Source organism: Zosterops lateralis (genome assembly GCF_965231275.1).
Source record: "Zosterops lateralis genome assembly, chromosome: 9".
Lineage (NCBI taxonomy): Eukaryota > Metazoa > Chordata > Aves > Passeriformes > Zosteropidae > Zosterops > Zosterops lateralis.
Genome location: NC_139769.1, coordinates 2,118,554 through 2,134,732, shown reverse-complemented (window position 1 = coordinate 2,134,732; position 16,179 = coordinate 2,118,554). Strand labels below are relative to the sequence as shown.

The 16,179-nt window shown below is 45.7% G+C and overlaps 1 protein-coding gene across 1 annotated transcript in view; it reads left to right on the top strand.

Moving 5' to 3' along the window:
- The first annotated feature begins 2,026 nt into the window (after nucleotides 1-2,026).
- Nucleotides 2,027-16,179, top strand: part of ROR1 (receptor tyrosine kinase like orphan receptor 1) — a 154,817-nt gene continuing 140,664 nt past the window's right edge. Inside the window, exon 1 of the mRNA XM_083867968.1 lies at nucleotides 2,027-2,062. The gene's annotated coding sequence lies outside the window, so the exon portion shown is untranslated. The remainder of the gene's footprint in view (nucleotides 2,063-16,179) is intronic.

The window sequence follows — 16,179 nt, the reverse complement described above, 5'->3', positions numbered from 1 at the left end:
TGCCCCATGTCCCAGTGCCAGAATGTCCCATGTTGCTGGAGTGGCTCCTGAGGAACGGCCCCTGAGCTGTTGATGATTCTCAGCCTGATCTCAGACCTGCCTCACCACCATGAACTCTCCTGACAATCCTGCTGGAGCTGGGCCTGTTCACCTGGATTGGGGATGGTGCTTCAAGGACCTAAAGGCAGAAACTGGAGCACTCAGGTGCCAGCAGCTGACAGCCCTTCATGTGTCACATCAGATCCTAAACCACATCAAGCTTGGCTCATTCCATCCACTTTTGTTTATTGGTCAGTTTTGCCGAGGAACTGGATAATCTCTTGTCCTTTTCCTGGCTGGTGAGAGGAGCTACATGTGCATGTCTGTATGTGTCAGGAGAAGGAGGTTCCAGACCTCAAACTCCTTCCCCAACACGCTGCCAGATGTTTATCTGGGTTTCTTCCTCCTCTTGAAACTCTATTAGTGTCTGACAAGAAATACAAGATTCATATGGCAGAAGAAAAGCCTAAGGGATCTGATCTAGCAGGAAGTGAGGAGGAAATTCCTTTAATCTTGTCCTTGTTTCCACTCTGCTTATGAGCTTTTTATTAAACAGTTGCTGACTTTTGAAATCCTAAACCTAATCTAAGCATCCCAGGAATGTGATCGTTCTCCTGGATGGAAAGTAGTTATCACTCCTAGGAGCTTCACCCAGCTTTGGCAGTGTCCAACAACTCCAGCAAAAGTGTTATCCACCATTGGCAGGAGGGAACTCCAACCCTCCTGCCCAAAATCTCGCTTTCCAATCACCAGAGAGAGGGAAAAGCATAATTTGGGGTCTGGGCTGATTGACAAGGTGGGGGTCGATCAAAGGCTGGACTTGAAGGTCTTGGGGGTCTTTTCCAACCTCAAAACTTCTGTGATTCTGTGAAAAGTGTTCCCTCTCCAAGTGCAGTGATCCCAGACTGGATGTGGGGCAGACCCTGGGGAAGGGACTGAAACCTTTCCAGTGGGGATGAGCACGCACAGGAACGGATTGTCCAGAGGAGCGTGTGGAGTCTCCCTCACCAGAGATACTCCAGAACCCTCTGGACACAATCCTATGCTGTGTGCTCTGGGCTGTTGGAGAAGGGAGAGAAGGGAGAAGGGAGAAGGGAAGGCTGGACCACATCACCCGCAGTGCTCCCTTCCAACTCCATTCTGTGACTCCGTGTCCGCTCACGGGCTGGACTCGATAACCGAGCAGGGCGAGTCTGTGGAAAGCAGGGACCGACCCTCGGGAAGGGAAGGCGAATCCCCCGCAGGGACTGACTCTGGAGAAGAGAAGCGATCTCCCGCAGGGACTGAGCCTGGGGAAGGGAAGGCGATTCTCCCTCTAGGAACTGACCCTTGGAAGAGAAGGCAAATCCCCCCACAGGGACCGACCCTGGGGAAGGGATGCAATTCCCCTACAGGGACTGACCCTCGAGAAGAGAAGGCGAATCCTCCGTAGGGACTGACCCTGGGGAAGGGATGCGATCCCCCTCAGGAACCGACCCTGAGGAAGAGAAGGCGATTCCCCCCACAGGGATTGACCCTCGGGAAGAGAAGGCAAATCCCCCCTGTAGGGACTGACACTGGGGAAGAGAAGCGCTCCCCCTCAGGAACCGACCCTGAGGAAGAGACGCCATCCCCCCTCATCGCTGTCCCCTCAGCGCCGCTCCAGTCCCGCCCGGGCCGGCTCTGAGGGCGCGCGGGGGACAAAATGGCGGCGCTGTGGCGGCGGGCGCGGCCGCGCGGGGGCGCTGCGGGCCCGGGCAGCGCTGACAGCGGGCCGGGCTCGGGGCTCTCCTGGCTCCGGGCTGAGGGCGGCCGTACAGCCCCGCGCTCCTTCCCCGCCTTCCCTTCCCTTCCCTTCCCCGCCCGCCCGCCCGCCCGGCACAGCGCGGGACGGAGCAGCGGCGGCCCCGCGGTGGATGCGGGAGCAGCGCCGGCTCAGGAATGCGGCAGCCGGGCGGCGCGGACCGGAGGCTCCCGCTGCTGCTGCCGCTGCTGCTGCTGCTGCGGGCGGGCGGCCGCGCCGAGCCCGGGGACGCCACGCAAGGTAAGGGGGGCACGGCGAGAGTGAGAGCGGCCGGGGAGACTCGCCTTAACCGGGTTTTATGCTCGCTATGTGTTTAATTGCTTCGTTAAAAAAAAAAATTTTTTTTTCTAAGTGTTGGGGGCAGTGAGTGTTTTTGGTGTAACCCTTGGCAGGCGGTTCCGCTCAGTCTTCAGTGATTGATAGTGCTCGAGGTGTTTTATATCGGGATTTTCCCCTCAGATCCGGCTCTCAGCGTGTTTTGCCGTCTCACCCCCCCCTTATACCCCTCAAAAATGTTTGTTTGTTTATTTATCTTGTTTATTTCTTTCCAAGCGCCTCAGTTTTGCTCCCAGCGGGTGGTTTTTATCCCGCGGTCCCTCTGGTTTATCAGGGTTCTGATTCCAGCCTTTTTTTGCGGGGGATTTATGGGTGAAACATCGCTGAGACCGGGCATAAAGAGACCTTGGAGGTGGGATGGCTGGAATTGGGCAAGGACTGATCCCTTCAGGAGGATTTGGCTGGGAGTTGGATGTTTTACATGAGCCCCGGCTGCTCCAAAGGGTTCTGTGGTGGGTGTTCAGTGTTCAGCCACAGCCCGCTCTGACAACGGCTGATTGATCCAATGCTTTATAATTTATTTATTAATATTTTAATTTATAACATTAACATAAGAAGTAAAAAAAAAAAAAAAAAAAAAAAAGTGAACGCTGAAGAGAGAAAGTCGATGAAAAAAGGCCAAATTTTAACCAATACCGTGGGATAACTGCCTTTAAAAAAATTTGCTTGTAGGTGACAGATGTAATTCTGTTGTCACATCCCTGTGCCTGGGTCTCTGCCGGTGTCCCTGAGGATGCTGTTCCTGGGGATCTGTTGGAATGAATTCCCCAGGCCCCATCATCATTCAGTGGTTGGATCAGTTCTGGCTTGGGCTCGGAATTCTTTGTGACATCTCAATGGGAAAATGTTCAGAAGTTCTTTTCTAATGTCTCAAGGGAATGCTGTGTATGCTTAGCAAATAGCTGTGTTTTTTAAAGGGGCAAAAAAGGGCTGTTTCACCCCTGCTTTTTCGGATAATTTCAAAGCTTTAGGGTGATACTGAGGGTTTTTGCATGTTTCAAAGAGCCTGGGAGGGAAAAATAAAACCTCATTAACATAAAGCAAGTGATCACATCATCTGAAACCGACCATTTCTTATTTCCTGTGCATTTTGCTGGGAAGTACCTATCAGAGCATGGATTCATCTGTATGTGAATATATTAATATTATTAGTCATTATATATTAATGTAGTCATTACACTACAGGCCATTAGTACAAGTTGCACCAAGAAGGGTTTCAGCTCAGTAGAAGAAAGTTTGTTTTTTTTTTATAGTGAGAACAATAATTCAGTGGAATTACTGCCCCAGGGATGTGGTGGGATCCCAGTGACTGGAGGTTTCCAGGATGAGGCTGGATAATGTCAGCCACGCTCCCTTTCCCACAAAAGGCTGGACCAGGTGATGTTCCAGCCTGGACTGTGATCTGTGATTGTGCACAGTTACTTTCCACAGTGAAATATTTCCTGTATTTTAAATAATACCTTTGGTAAATGCTTACAGTGTGGATTCATGGACAGTTCTAGTGATTTATTTATTTTTTATAGATAGACATCTGTCAATATCCAACCACATATTAGGTTTTCCTCCAAACTAGGTTTTGTGGAAGAATGGGGGAACCTGAATATCCAACACCAATAAAAACAACCAAACAAAGAAAAATCCTGTTCTAAAAAAGTTTTACAAATATCTTTAAGGTGACTGTAGTGGTTGGGTAAATAGAATTTGCTCTATCAGAAACCCAGCCCAGACAGACTCTTCATTCCCTCCCCTTTAACCCTGCCATTTTCAGACAGAGAATGTGGACCACTGTCTCCTGCTGCTGCCTTTTTGTCCATGACCTTTCCTTGCAGGGAGCAAAACAACCCCAAAAGCTTTGCACATTCACTGCCTTTAACTTGTGCTCTTCCCGAGTGTTCCAAATAAAAGCACAAAGTTAATGTCAATTTAAGGAACAGCAACTCTCCAGCTTGGATATATTTAATTTTTTTTTTTTGCAGTGTGTGGCTCTGGATATTCCCAGCTCAGCTCGATTATTGTTCTTCCAGACCACGGAACTTTGTGAGGAGTCACAGTAGGAGAAGTGTGAATGATAGAAGAACATTTTAAAAGCGTGGAGCAAACCCACAGATCTCTAAGATTGTGTTTTAGATTGTAGGGGTGCTGCTGATTCCCTTGAAAGTTGTGAGATAAAGTTCCCCAGCTCTTGATTAGTCCCTGTGGTTAATTGTTTCATCCCTGGGTCACAGGCTGCTGCTTCAGCCACAATCCAAGAATGAGTTTAAAAACAAACAAAATGCTTTTGTTGCCTTAAGCCTCTAAGAGGGTGAGGGTAAGATGTCACTGTTTGAGGTTGTAGCCTTGTATTTCTTGACAAAAGTGGCTTGAAGTAGCAGCGAATTATCTTCGGGACATCGTTTCTTTGTTTCTATAATTAACTTCTGCTGAAACTGCTGTGTTAATTACGTCCTCGCAGGGATTTAAAGTGTTTCAAATGAGAGTTAGGCAGGGGAGTATTTTAAAGCTTGTGTGGATGGATTTAAGTAGGCAAAGAGAGGGGGAAAAAAAGAGTTTCCCTGAGGTGTGACACTGGATCCCGCTCTTTGGAAACAGATGTAGAAATCCTGCAGTCTGCTGGGACTCCAAAGAGCACCTCAGAGCTGAAAACTCTTTTAAAAAAGAATCTCTAACTAAATGCAGCTGCTTTAGGCACAGCGATTGTCTTTGCGAGCCGGAAACATGTAGAAAGTTAAGTCAGACAAAAGAAAAAGTGTAAACCTTTCCTTCCCCTGAAAAAAAAAATCAAAACCAAAAATCAGCAAACTCCTCAGCTGTAAATTGGATGTTGGCAGGGTTGTTGTGTGAAGTGTTGTGTCTCAAGAAGCACTTTTTGAGGTGTTTTGTGCTGTGATCTCCCCTTGCCCTGGGCATCTCAGGGATGCTGCTGCTTCATCCCAGGGGAAATCATTCCCTGGCACAGCTGGAAAGTCTCACACCCAGAGCTGGAGGTGTGATAGTGATCACCCAGCCTGCCTTTGCACACACTCCTCCCTATCAAAACGCTTAAACGAGTCGCAAATCCAGTTATTTTGCTGTTTTCTGCTTTTAAAAATTAGCAAACCCCGCGCTGTGTTTTGAAATCAACTCCCTAAAGCTGAGCTCAAAGAAATTCTGGGTGGTTTGGGGCTGGGGCAGCCCCAAACAGCTGAATAATGAAGTGACTTTGGAGGGCTTTTCTTGTTTCTTTTTCATTGTAATCGAGGAGATATTGAAAGTCAATGAATCTGCACGTTTATGAATGGACCAGCAGTGAGATGAATAAATGAGGGCTGTTGTCAGTGATTCTTTGTAAATAACAACAAAATTCTGGTGTTAGCTGAAGGATGCTTCTGTGGGGGTGGTGATTGCAGTTTTGCATCCTTTCTGATGAAGTGTTTTAAAATTCCTGAAATTCTACATTTGGTGTAAAGTTTCATTTGGTCAGGTGTTGCAGAGGAAGTCACAATTTTTTTTTTTTTTGTCTATTTACAAGCAGAGTCACTGCTGTCCTTGCCAGGAGTGTGTCATGAGAGAGGCTTGGACATGTTTAATGTCATTTAATTGGGCTGTGAATGACAGGATAGTCAGGAGAGGTTGTGAAGTTTACCAAGGTGGAAAAACTGAATAGTTTCAGCTTGAATATATGCATCACTAGTGTGTGATGTAATGATAAAGCTCTAAGTATTACCATTATTTAATAGTAAAGTTCTTTGGAGTCTCCCAGGGAATAGAATGTAAAATAAAAGAAACTTGCCTATATTTGGACTCTAATGCAAGGCGATATTGAAAACGGTGCTCTGCCAAAGTCAGGCAGCTCGTTTGGGGAAAAGAAGTAGCTGGAGAAAGGAACCCTTGAGTGAGGAAAGCAATAAGCCAGGCTCCTCAGCCTGTTTCCATGCCAGCATCCCGGAGTGAGGAGGATTGCTTTCCAGGATCTCCTCCTGCACTGGGGACTCGGGAGTGCCACTGTTTCCAAGTCAATCTGCAGGGCAGTGGATGAAGGGAAGTTCCTGCTGGCTCGTGGGAGCAGTGCCATGGTTGGTGTTCTGGGATGGACACGGGTTTGGAGGGTGATTGTCAGGCAGGATCCTGACAAAGTTCTGCAGAGGGGCAGAAAGCCCAGCTCTGCCATGGAGGAGGGACTGACAGGGGTAAAATGAATGGGCTGTGGGGCCAGGGCTGTGTGCACAGAGCTGCCCTTTCTCTGGTCATTCTCAACAAGAGGAGTTCACACCCAAGGCAGGAGCAGGAGAAAGCTCAGGTCAAGGCTGCTCTGTTGCTTCACCCAGTTCCCTTTGGTGTCCTGTTCTAACAAACCCCTTTGGAGTCTGGTTGATCACAGAGGGTAAAGAACAGCAAGAAATGGTCTTGCAGGACGTGTCCTGGATCACTGGTGTTGGAGGGGGCTGGGTGTTGTGTCTCTGTGGGCTGGAATGGGCCAGTTTGGGGGTGCTGGTCCAGGCCTGGCTTAACCCACCTGGCCCTGCTGGGATTTTCTGGTCTCTTTGCTCTTTTGACTCTGGGAAATGGCTGAGGTTGAGTCAGGGGAGGTTTGGGCTGGATATCAGGAAAAAGGCTTTTCCCCCAGAGGGTATTTGGGCACTGCCCAGGCTCCCCAGGGAATGGTCACAGCCCCAAGGCTGCCAGAGCTCCAGGAACATTTGGATAACACTCTCAGGGACAGGGTGGGATTGCTGGGGTGTCTCTGCAGGGCCAGGAGCTGGACTGGATGATCCTTTGGGGTGTCCCTTGCTCAGGATTTCTGATTCTATGATGTCACATTGAAGACAGGAATCCTGGGCTTATTTACTGTTCCCTGGGAATGTAGAAGGCAAAGAAAATCTGTCTGCTTTTTGAGTCAGGGAAAGTTGAAAAAAAAAATAGCAAATAAGGCAAGTCCCTGTGTGTACAGACAGCCACTGTCCCAAAGAGCTGGGGCAGAAGTGCTGGGAGCTTTGTGCAGTTGTTCCATGGTCTCTACAAGCCCTGCTGATGCTCTGGGCTGTGCAGAGATGTGCTTTCACTCACTCACAGATATATGGGACTGGCTTTAAGTCAGGCCTTTGCCATCCCAATATGCACTGGGAAAGTTTCATCACTGGGTGAGTTCTTGAGAAAAGTTCCTGCAGGCTCTGGGGGAAGCCTGGATTTCATTAAAAGCTTTTTTTTCAAGCTGCTCAGGTCATATGCTGAAACTGATACAGCACAAGGGCTTCCTGTGACCTTCTGCTCCTTCCCTCCCAGGGCTGTCCCTGGTGCGTCTCCCTGTCCCGTTCCCAGATGCTCTGTCTGTCTGTCTGCACAGCCCTGAGCATCATCTGCTCCAGGCACATCCAGGAAGGAGCTGGAGTGGTGGAGCTGGGAGCCAGAGCACAGCAGCAGGCCATGGGAAATGGAGAGATCAGAGATAAGCGAGGGAAAAACGCTTGACAGCTTTGTAACCTCCTCACACATTCCCTCCAGAGACTGGGAATGGAGCTGGGGATGCTTTTCCTGTACTGGGAACTGGAGACTGGCTCTGGAAGGATGTGCACTTTCCCTCCAGAGACTGGGAATGGAGCTGGGAATGCTTTTCCTATCCTGGGAACTGGAGACTGGCTCTGGAAGCCCTTCAGAGACTGGGAATAGAGCTGGGAATGCTTTTCCTGCCCTGGGAATTGAAGACTGGCTCTGGAAGGATGTGCACTTTCTCTCCAGAGACTGGGAATGGAGCAGGGGATACTTTTCCTGTGCTGGGAATTTGAGATTGGCTCTGGTGGGATGTTCCACAGTGACAGTGTGAACACTCCTCTGCAAAGCTGCTCTGGTGGCCCAATCCCCCCTGAAGATGCCAAGCTGAGCTTTAAAGGATGGAGAGTATAAATGTAATGAGCTGCCTGAGGCTGCCCATGGTGAGGCTGGTCCATACAGAACACCATGGCTACTCCTGCAGAGTGAGAACATGTGCTGGAGAAGGAGAAATTGGGATCTCAGTGGCCTTAATTTCAAAATTCTTGAGGGCCTTTAGCTCTTCCCACGTGGACATCCAGTCCTGTGGAATATTTAACGTGTAGAGGGGGTTTGTTCTCTCTCTGAATTCAGTTTCAGTCATTCTGTCCTCAAAGATAAGTGTGACTGTGAACACACACAGGTCTCTAGAGGACAGAAGGTTGGTCAGATGATAAAAAAAAAAAATCAGTGTTAGAACTAAGGTTAGAGCTGGTTTTCCCCAAGTGAGTTCCTCTTTGCAAAACCTCTATCAACCTTTCTCCTCATGGGGAGGGACCATCCTCGTTGTACAGGGAATATCTCACCTGTGACACCTTTATGGAGTTAATGGATATCTGAGCCCTGTGCAGTCTGCACTGGATTTACAACAGCTCTTGCCTCTCCCAGTTTTTCCTGTAAGGGGTCAGTTATCATGGGTGAGCATCTCTTCTCCAAAATTAACTTGGCTTCAAATGAAAGGAAGTGTCTTTATAATTGTTTTGTTTACTCTGAAGTACTTGATGTGCTGTATAAGTAACAAGCGTTCTGTGCGTTTTCATTTGGAATTCTTTCTTGTGTATGTTAATTATTCCTTCCATATGTTTGGATTTTTCTTTATAAAACACATTATCTCTCTGTGAATTTAATGAAAATCTGGAGCACGATGGAGACATCTCTTTTTCTCCAGAACGTGCTGAGTGGAGAGAGCAGCACGTTGAGCTCTGCTTTCAGTGAGTTTCACCTACAGTGACAAGAGGTCACTGAATTCCCAGCTGATTGTCAGGAAGATGGATTTACATCATTAAATGCTTTCAGGAGGCCAAGGAAGAGCTCGTGGTGGACCTTTGCTTCTGCCTGTTGGCATCTCTGAGGAGGCTGAAACACTTCATGCTCACCAGAGGATCTCTCTGAACTGAGGGCCCCTGACTTTTACATTCACTTTTCTTGGCAGCCTGACAGAGCCCAAGTCTGGCAACCTTTGGAAGTGAGATGCAACAAGCCTCGCTTATTTCAGCTATTGCTCTGTCACTGTGTTTTTAATTTACTGTAATTCAAGAACTGACACAATGCTGCAGTAAATAAATGGGCTGTGAACATTCTCATAGACCTTGGGCATCCAGCTTGGGGCAGGATTTAGCTTTTAATTAACACTGTCCATGAGATTTATTGTTAACATTGCATCCTTTTAAATAAGTCAATCTGAAGTTGATTAAGAGATAAATAATTGAAACCTGCTGTGGGATAACAGAATGGATTCTAGTGGATGCAGCAGTGGAGCACCATTGGAGCTCCAGGCCCCTTTTCTCCTGAGTTTTGGGTCATTCCCATAAGCTGGACATTGTCATTATTTTTTCTGTGCAGGATTTGTTGCTCTGTGTTGAAAAAAAAAAAGGTGCTCTTCAGTATATTAAGAACAGAAACATTTTATCTGTGTATAAACTGAATTCTTAGTACAGCAATGAGCTTTAGGAAGGCCTTGGGACACCCTGGTAAAAACCCTTAAAGGGTTTTTGCTCCTTTTAGTCCCCTCTGCTACATAAATCCTCCAAAAAGAGGCCCAGGCAAGGGAAGAAGCTGTAAAGGCATCCTCTCACTGTAGGGGAATCTTATTAGCAAAATTATATTTCATCAGGGATTAAAAGAAAATACTGACCTGATTTTCTTGTATTATATTGGGAGAGATGATATCTGATTTGCCCTTTTCCTTTTGAGAGCCTGTCTGTAGGATGTGATTTATGTTCTTGCATTCTCTGTTTGTGATTGATCTTTTAAAAAATCCTAATGAGTATTTCTGAATAGCAACCCCTGAGAAGCAATAAAGTGTTCACAAACTTGAGAGTATTTTATGTGCAGAACTTAAGACAATTTTCTCTTAAAATCTGTGGTCTCCTGCTTTTCCCAGCAGCAAAAAATGCTCCTGATATGAGGAGCTGTGTGACCAACCTCTCTCATTTCAGGCTGAAAAGCTCCAGGGAATTGTCAATATCAATATTTTGTTGGTTGAGCTGTTCAGGGTGAGACAGATCAGGTTGGGCATGAAGTGAACTGGGCCATTCCTTCCTTCCTGAACTGGTTTCACTGGGGAGACAGATTTGACACTGATCACTCTTGTGGCTCTGCTTTCAACATTTCTGTAGGTCCTAATGGTTCTGGGGAAGTTCTTTGATCTGCCTTGAAAATTTCAAAAGTTTAGAGGTGGTGCTGAGGGAAAGAGAAAAAGGTGGTTGATGGGAGGTACAGTGAATTTTCAGGGAATTTATACAAAAAGGAGAGACCACCTGCAAACTGACAGCTTTTCCTTGCCATGAGGCCTTTGTAGGGTAACAGTGTCTTGTGGTGGAAGTGGCTCCTGTGAGCTGGACACCTTTACAAGGATTTTTGGGAATCTGAACGTTTAAAGTTGCTCTGTTGTCACTTATGGGATGTGTTCAGTTCTCTCATCCAAGAGAGAAGACTCAGTCCTGTTCAGTTCTCTCATCCAAGAGAGAAGACTCAGCCCTGTTCAGTTCTCTCATCCAAGGCCATTCTGAAGCCTCTGGGCTTGGAGCTCTGAAGCACTGGGTGAATTTTTTGGTCCCTTGTATTTATTGTGGAGAACCTCTGGTACATCCAACTTCAAAAATCCAACGGTAGCTCTAAGAGCAATCTCCTTTTTCAGAAAGTTTTGACAGAATGCAGCACCAAAGTCTTAACTGGGCTTGTTCTCTCTGTCAATAAAGGAGTGAAGCTGATCACAGCCCATCCAGCAGGGTCACAGCAGGGACAGCAGTGCTGGCACTGCCTTTGCTCTGGGAAAATCAGAGTTCAGGCTCCTGCACAGCTCTATAAATGAGGTGCTGTTTATTTTGTTGTCAGCTCTACAGAAATCCCCTACCCAAACCCTGTAATTGTCGGATGTTCTGTTATCCTATTCCTCCTGCCAGTTATTATCTCCTGAGATTATCAAGGGTAACTTCACCTGGACTAATTGTAATAACTGACGAGGCCTGAGGGGAAGAATTCTGTCTCGGCACTGCGAGGAGGGATTAGGTGTGTGTATATTCTGTGTAATTTGCTGAGAGGTGTCTATGTACAGATCTGTCAGGAGCACTGTAAAATCATTTGAAATGTTGCAAGGGATAGATGTGTGGTGATAGGAGGCTCAACTTCCTTCAGCTTTTGTTGCATTATCCCACTGAAGTGAATTTTATAGGCTTTTTTCTGCTCTTGTCTGTATAAGCTGGTGTCAGGCTCCTTGAGAAGGCACTTATGTTCTTGAAGGATTATTGTGTTAATTTAGCTTTCATTTCATCAAGGTATCAAGGCTTGATATTATCCTGCTGCTTGTTGCTCTGTTCTTCCTGGGAATTACTGACACCAGAGATGTTGGGGATTACACTGAAGATGACAGAGGTGCAGCAAGGAAATAATTTTTGATCTCTGCTTGTTTTGCTGTCTTAAAGATCCTACAAGATCCTAAAGCTCCTGGTTATGGCTCAGTCATTCAGCAGTGCTGATTAAGACAGTCAATCTGAGCAGCAGAGCCTGACAGCTTTTCTGCCAGGATCCTTTAGAAGGATGCATGTAATGAATCTTTTAGTAACTTTAGTGGGCAGTTGCTTTTCAGCCAGCTGAAATATTTCCTGTGTAAAGGAAGACAGAATCTCCACGTGGAAGTCACGATGTGCCCACCCCTGGTGTGGGATATTATTGCCAGAAAAGAACTCCAGAGAATGAACTTGGTCCTGCTAATGATGGTACTTGTGACTAGTACATAAAGAAAGTACACTGAAAATGTATTTTGATATATTTTCCTTATTTTTTGACTTGAATCTATTTTTTTTCCCCTAAAAAATGCTTTTGCTGCTTTATTTCCAGACATTCTTCATCCAGCAGTGAACAAATGTAGAGTGTCCTGGAATATTTTATCCCGAAAAACAGGGAATTGCAGTTCCTCTCAAGGACTTTGTTGGACTCAAAGTACTCATGATGCTTAAAGAAATGGGAGAAATATTTTCTTTTTCTCCATTAAACTCCTGAGTGTTTCCCAACCTTTCTGCTGTCCCAATGGACCTTGGTACCACTGGGATGGTTTTTCATCCTGTGGGTTTTTTTATTTTTGCCCTGTGGGTTTGTTGTTTTGTAGGGTTTTTTTGCCCTGTGGTTTTTTTTTTGTTTGTTTGTTTGTTTGTTTGTTTTTGTTTTTGTTTTGTTTTGTTTTGTTTTTTTGCCCCGTGGGTTTGGTTTTTTTTGTCCCATGGGTTTATTTTTGCCCTGTGGGTTTCGGGGGTTTTTTTCCCTGCTTTATTTTTTTTTCTGGGCTTTTTTTTTTTTGCCCTATGGGTTTTTTTTTACCCTGTGGGTTTTTTTCCCTGGGGTTGTGCCACTGCCCCTTTCCCCCAGCTGAGAAATACCCACTGCAGGACGTGTGAAACTCGAATACTCGGGATTTTGTCTTGAAGCAGGATCCAGTGTTCCCTTTGCTTCCTGCACCAAATGCCAGGGGAGAAGGGATGGTTTTGATCTGTGTGTGATGTGGGGCTGGCTCAGCCTGCAGGGATGAAAGACGAGTGTCACTTCCAGCTCTGCCTGCAGGAGCTGCTGGCCCAGGGAAGGACAAAGCCAGGGCTTTGCAGACAGAAAAAAAAAACAACCTCCTCGAGGTGGGGATTAGATTTCTCCAAACAAAATATTGTCCAAAAATATTCCTGGGGTTCAAATGAGCAGCCAAATGCAAATGGTTGCACTTTTTGTTCCATGTGTGTTCTCATGCTCTCCACCAACCTTAAGTGTAATATCCCAATTTTTCCTCCAAAAACGTGCACAAAAGGCATCTCATTTGCCTGCTAATAAATAATTCAGATTCCAGCTAAATCCTAATGAAAAGACACCATTTCTGGGAGGAATAATTCTCAGACCGAACGTGGGACTTGAAATAATTTCCAAATTTTGACTCCATTTGTGTGTCAGGAAGGCATTTGCAGTACTTGGTGAAAGCTGTTGCAACTTGAGACAGTATTTGTTCTTGGAACCTATATTTAATAATTTATTGTGTGGTTCAAGGAGAGCAATAGTTCTCAGAGCAAGAACTTTTCACATTTTGGAGGAATAGAAAGTTAAAAAAGAAACTGTTTAATGCTGTGTGTTTAAATTTTGACTGGGAAGTAACCCATGTTCCAGTCTCTTACGTGGCTTTTTTGGCTTTTATTACTTTCCTCATCACTGCACAGAGCTCTGAAATGAGTGATTTTTGTGTATGTAAAGAAAGGATTTTATAATCTTTGGGATTTTTCCGTTTTGCCTGAATCTATCAAACATTTGTTCAGATGAAGGGAAAGGGGAGGCAGCTTCAAGTGTCTCTTTCCTGTTGCACAGAGCTGGATCCTTTCTGGGGTCCTGCAGAATTTCCCAGTTCCAGCCAAACTAGGAAACATTTTAGATACTTTGTGCTCATTCATCTTTGATGTTTGGGGTTTGGGAACTCTGGTGGTTTATTTTGGACATCAGCCCAGGTGAAAATGTGCTGGAAAAGGGGTGCACCTGGCAGGGGAGGCTCTGGCAGCCCTTTCCTGGCCTGCACCAACACCTTCTGCCCTGGGCCAGTTTTAATCCAACTTATTTCTGGGGTTTCCATCTCATTTCTGGATACTGGGAAGTCTGAAGGATGCAGGAGGGTCACCTCTGGAGAACACAAGCACTAAATATTTGGAAATTCACTTGCCAGAGTGGATTTTTTTTTTTTTTTTTTTTTTTTTGTTATTTTTTGTTATTTTCTTGTGTTTTAATGACAAACTCGCCCTCTGTGGGGCCAAGTTGTTGGAGCTTCGGAGGCAAAACTGAACTTTGGGATTTGCTGTGCCTTGTTCAGAAGTGCTGGGAGGTTTGAAGGCACCATCCCACAGTGCAGCTGCTTTTTCACTCACATTCCTTCGGAGGAAGAGAGCCCACTCGGGACTGAGCCTTTGAGCTGCTCTGATGGATCATTTCTATTGGCAATTCACGGTCCTGGGGGGTTGTTTGGGTTTCGGTGGATTCTTGTGTCAGCCAGCAACTGCCTCGATGTTTTCTATTAACATCCCTTTCATTTGGGGAATGCGCTTTGCTTAATTGGATCTTTAAAGCCACAGGAGGATATTTTGAACAAACCTGTTCTTCCTTACACTCCAGTAAATTCAGATTTAAATGCATCCTGTACGTGATGCTGGTGATGAATTGTTAAAGAGTCCTTGATAAACGCTCCATCACATACTTTGCATGGATTTAATTTTTAAAAATTCTGTTTAAATGCATTTTTTTTTTTGTACACATGGAGCAGTTATAGGTTTACCTGAAGGCCCTGATGTGGCCTTGGAGATGTGCTGTAGTTCAGGCCTTACATGCACATGATGAAGAGCAGAGAAACACAAGCCATGAAGTCCTGCAGCAGTGCCAGCTCCTCAGTTGGTTTGTGTTTATAAACAGATGCTGCTGCTTTAATCTGGGGAGAGATTGGTGCATTCTCCACAGAGGGGCTGATTTACCAAGAGATGCAATCAATTTGTTTCCAAGCACAGACATGTCTGGGCTAATACAACACAGGCACACCAATAACAATGCAGTTTTTAATGCTTTCTTCTTCTTTTCCATTTTTTTACTGACTGGGGTTATTGAAAAAAAAAAAAATAAAAATCCATCTGTACCACTTTAATTTTCAGAAGGGAAGGTACTGGGGAGCAGGATTACAGATGTTCACATGCCCAGACCCTGTTGGATTATTAATAAATGAAAAATCTGCAATATTATTTACCATGGCAGCTACAATGATTGACCTGTTATTTCTTTCAGAAACTTTGTTTATATTAGAAGCTTTATATCTCAAATAAAATTAGTTTTATGTGAACGGGAACTACACTGGCGATGATTTAGTTTAGAAAATAATGTCAACACCCCAAAGGATTTCTGGTCTTTTGATTTTTCCAGTGTCCAATGGAAGCCTTGGGTAGGGGAACTGAATAATGTCTGGTTCTGACTTCTGTGGCAGCACAGGGAGAAGTGTCTTGACAGCTTCCAAAGCAATAATATCTTACTGATGTTTCAATATATGAATAACAGCCCAGGCTTTCTAGAGATTATCTTGCTGTAATGCAGTTCTGTGACATGCTGCAGCCAGATGAATGGAAACCCTTCAGCATTTGGAAGAACAGCAATATATCCCTTTATAAATATGTGTTGTAGCAGGGATGTGCAGGGACATTGTTTCACTGAGCCACACTTGTGTTCTTTTAATTAAGAGGTGCAGTTAGCAGAGCACATGAAACTCCTTCCTCCTCATGCTGTTTCTTTCCTCTTTTCTAATCTCTGCTCTCCAGTGTGGTTTTTCTTCTTCACGGTCCTTGGGAGTCTTGTTTGTTCAAAGGGATCCCCTGCTGACTGTTCCGAGGTCTGTTTAAGCACTTTCTGCAGCTCTGATTTAAAAGGAGTTGTTCCCTTTGATTACTGAAATCATTCGTCTGCTGGCTCTTGGTGTCTTTGTGGTGGCAGAGATGGGGAAGAGGCCAAAGAGCTGCTGCTGCTGTTTCTGTGTCCATCTGCTGTGGTGATGCCTCATCCAGCTGGGATGTCCTTGGGATCCCTGCGCTGTGACAATGACTCTTGGCAAGGAGACACCAGTGGGAGGCTGTTCTGGCCAAACTGGTGCTGGAAAAGCTGGAAAAGGGCTCTGCTGCTGCTGCTGTTGGCTCTGGCGCTTCCCAGCAGGCAAATCCTGCGGCAGGATCTGGTGTTTTATCAGCCACAGCAAGAAGTGAGAACTCCTCCCGCTGATCCTCTTCCCCAGGCAGTGGCTGTGGGGAGGGAAAACACCTCAAGCTGTTGCCTCCTCCTCCTCCTTCTTGAGGCTGGTTTGATTTCCCCTTTCCTCTCAGCTCTCTTTGCCCCACTGCCTGCATTTGCCTTTTTTTTTTTTTTTTTTTTCTTTCTGTTGCCAGCGAATGGTGCTAATTTATTCTCATCTTGAGGAAATCTTTGAAAACAGCAACAAACTCTCCCTTTGCATTTAGGACCTGCTGGTTCCTCGATGG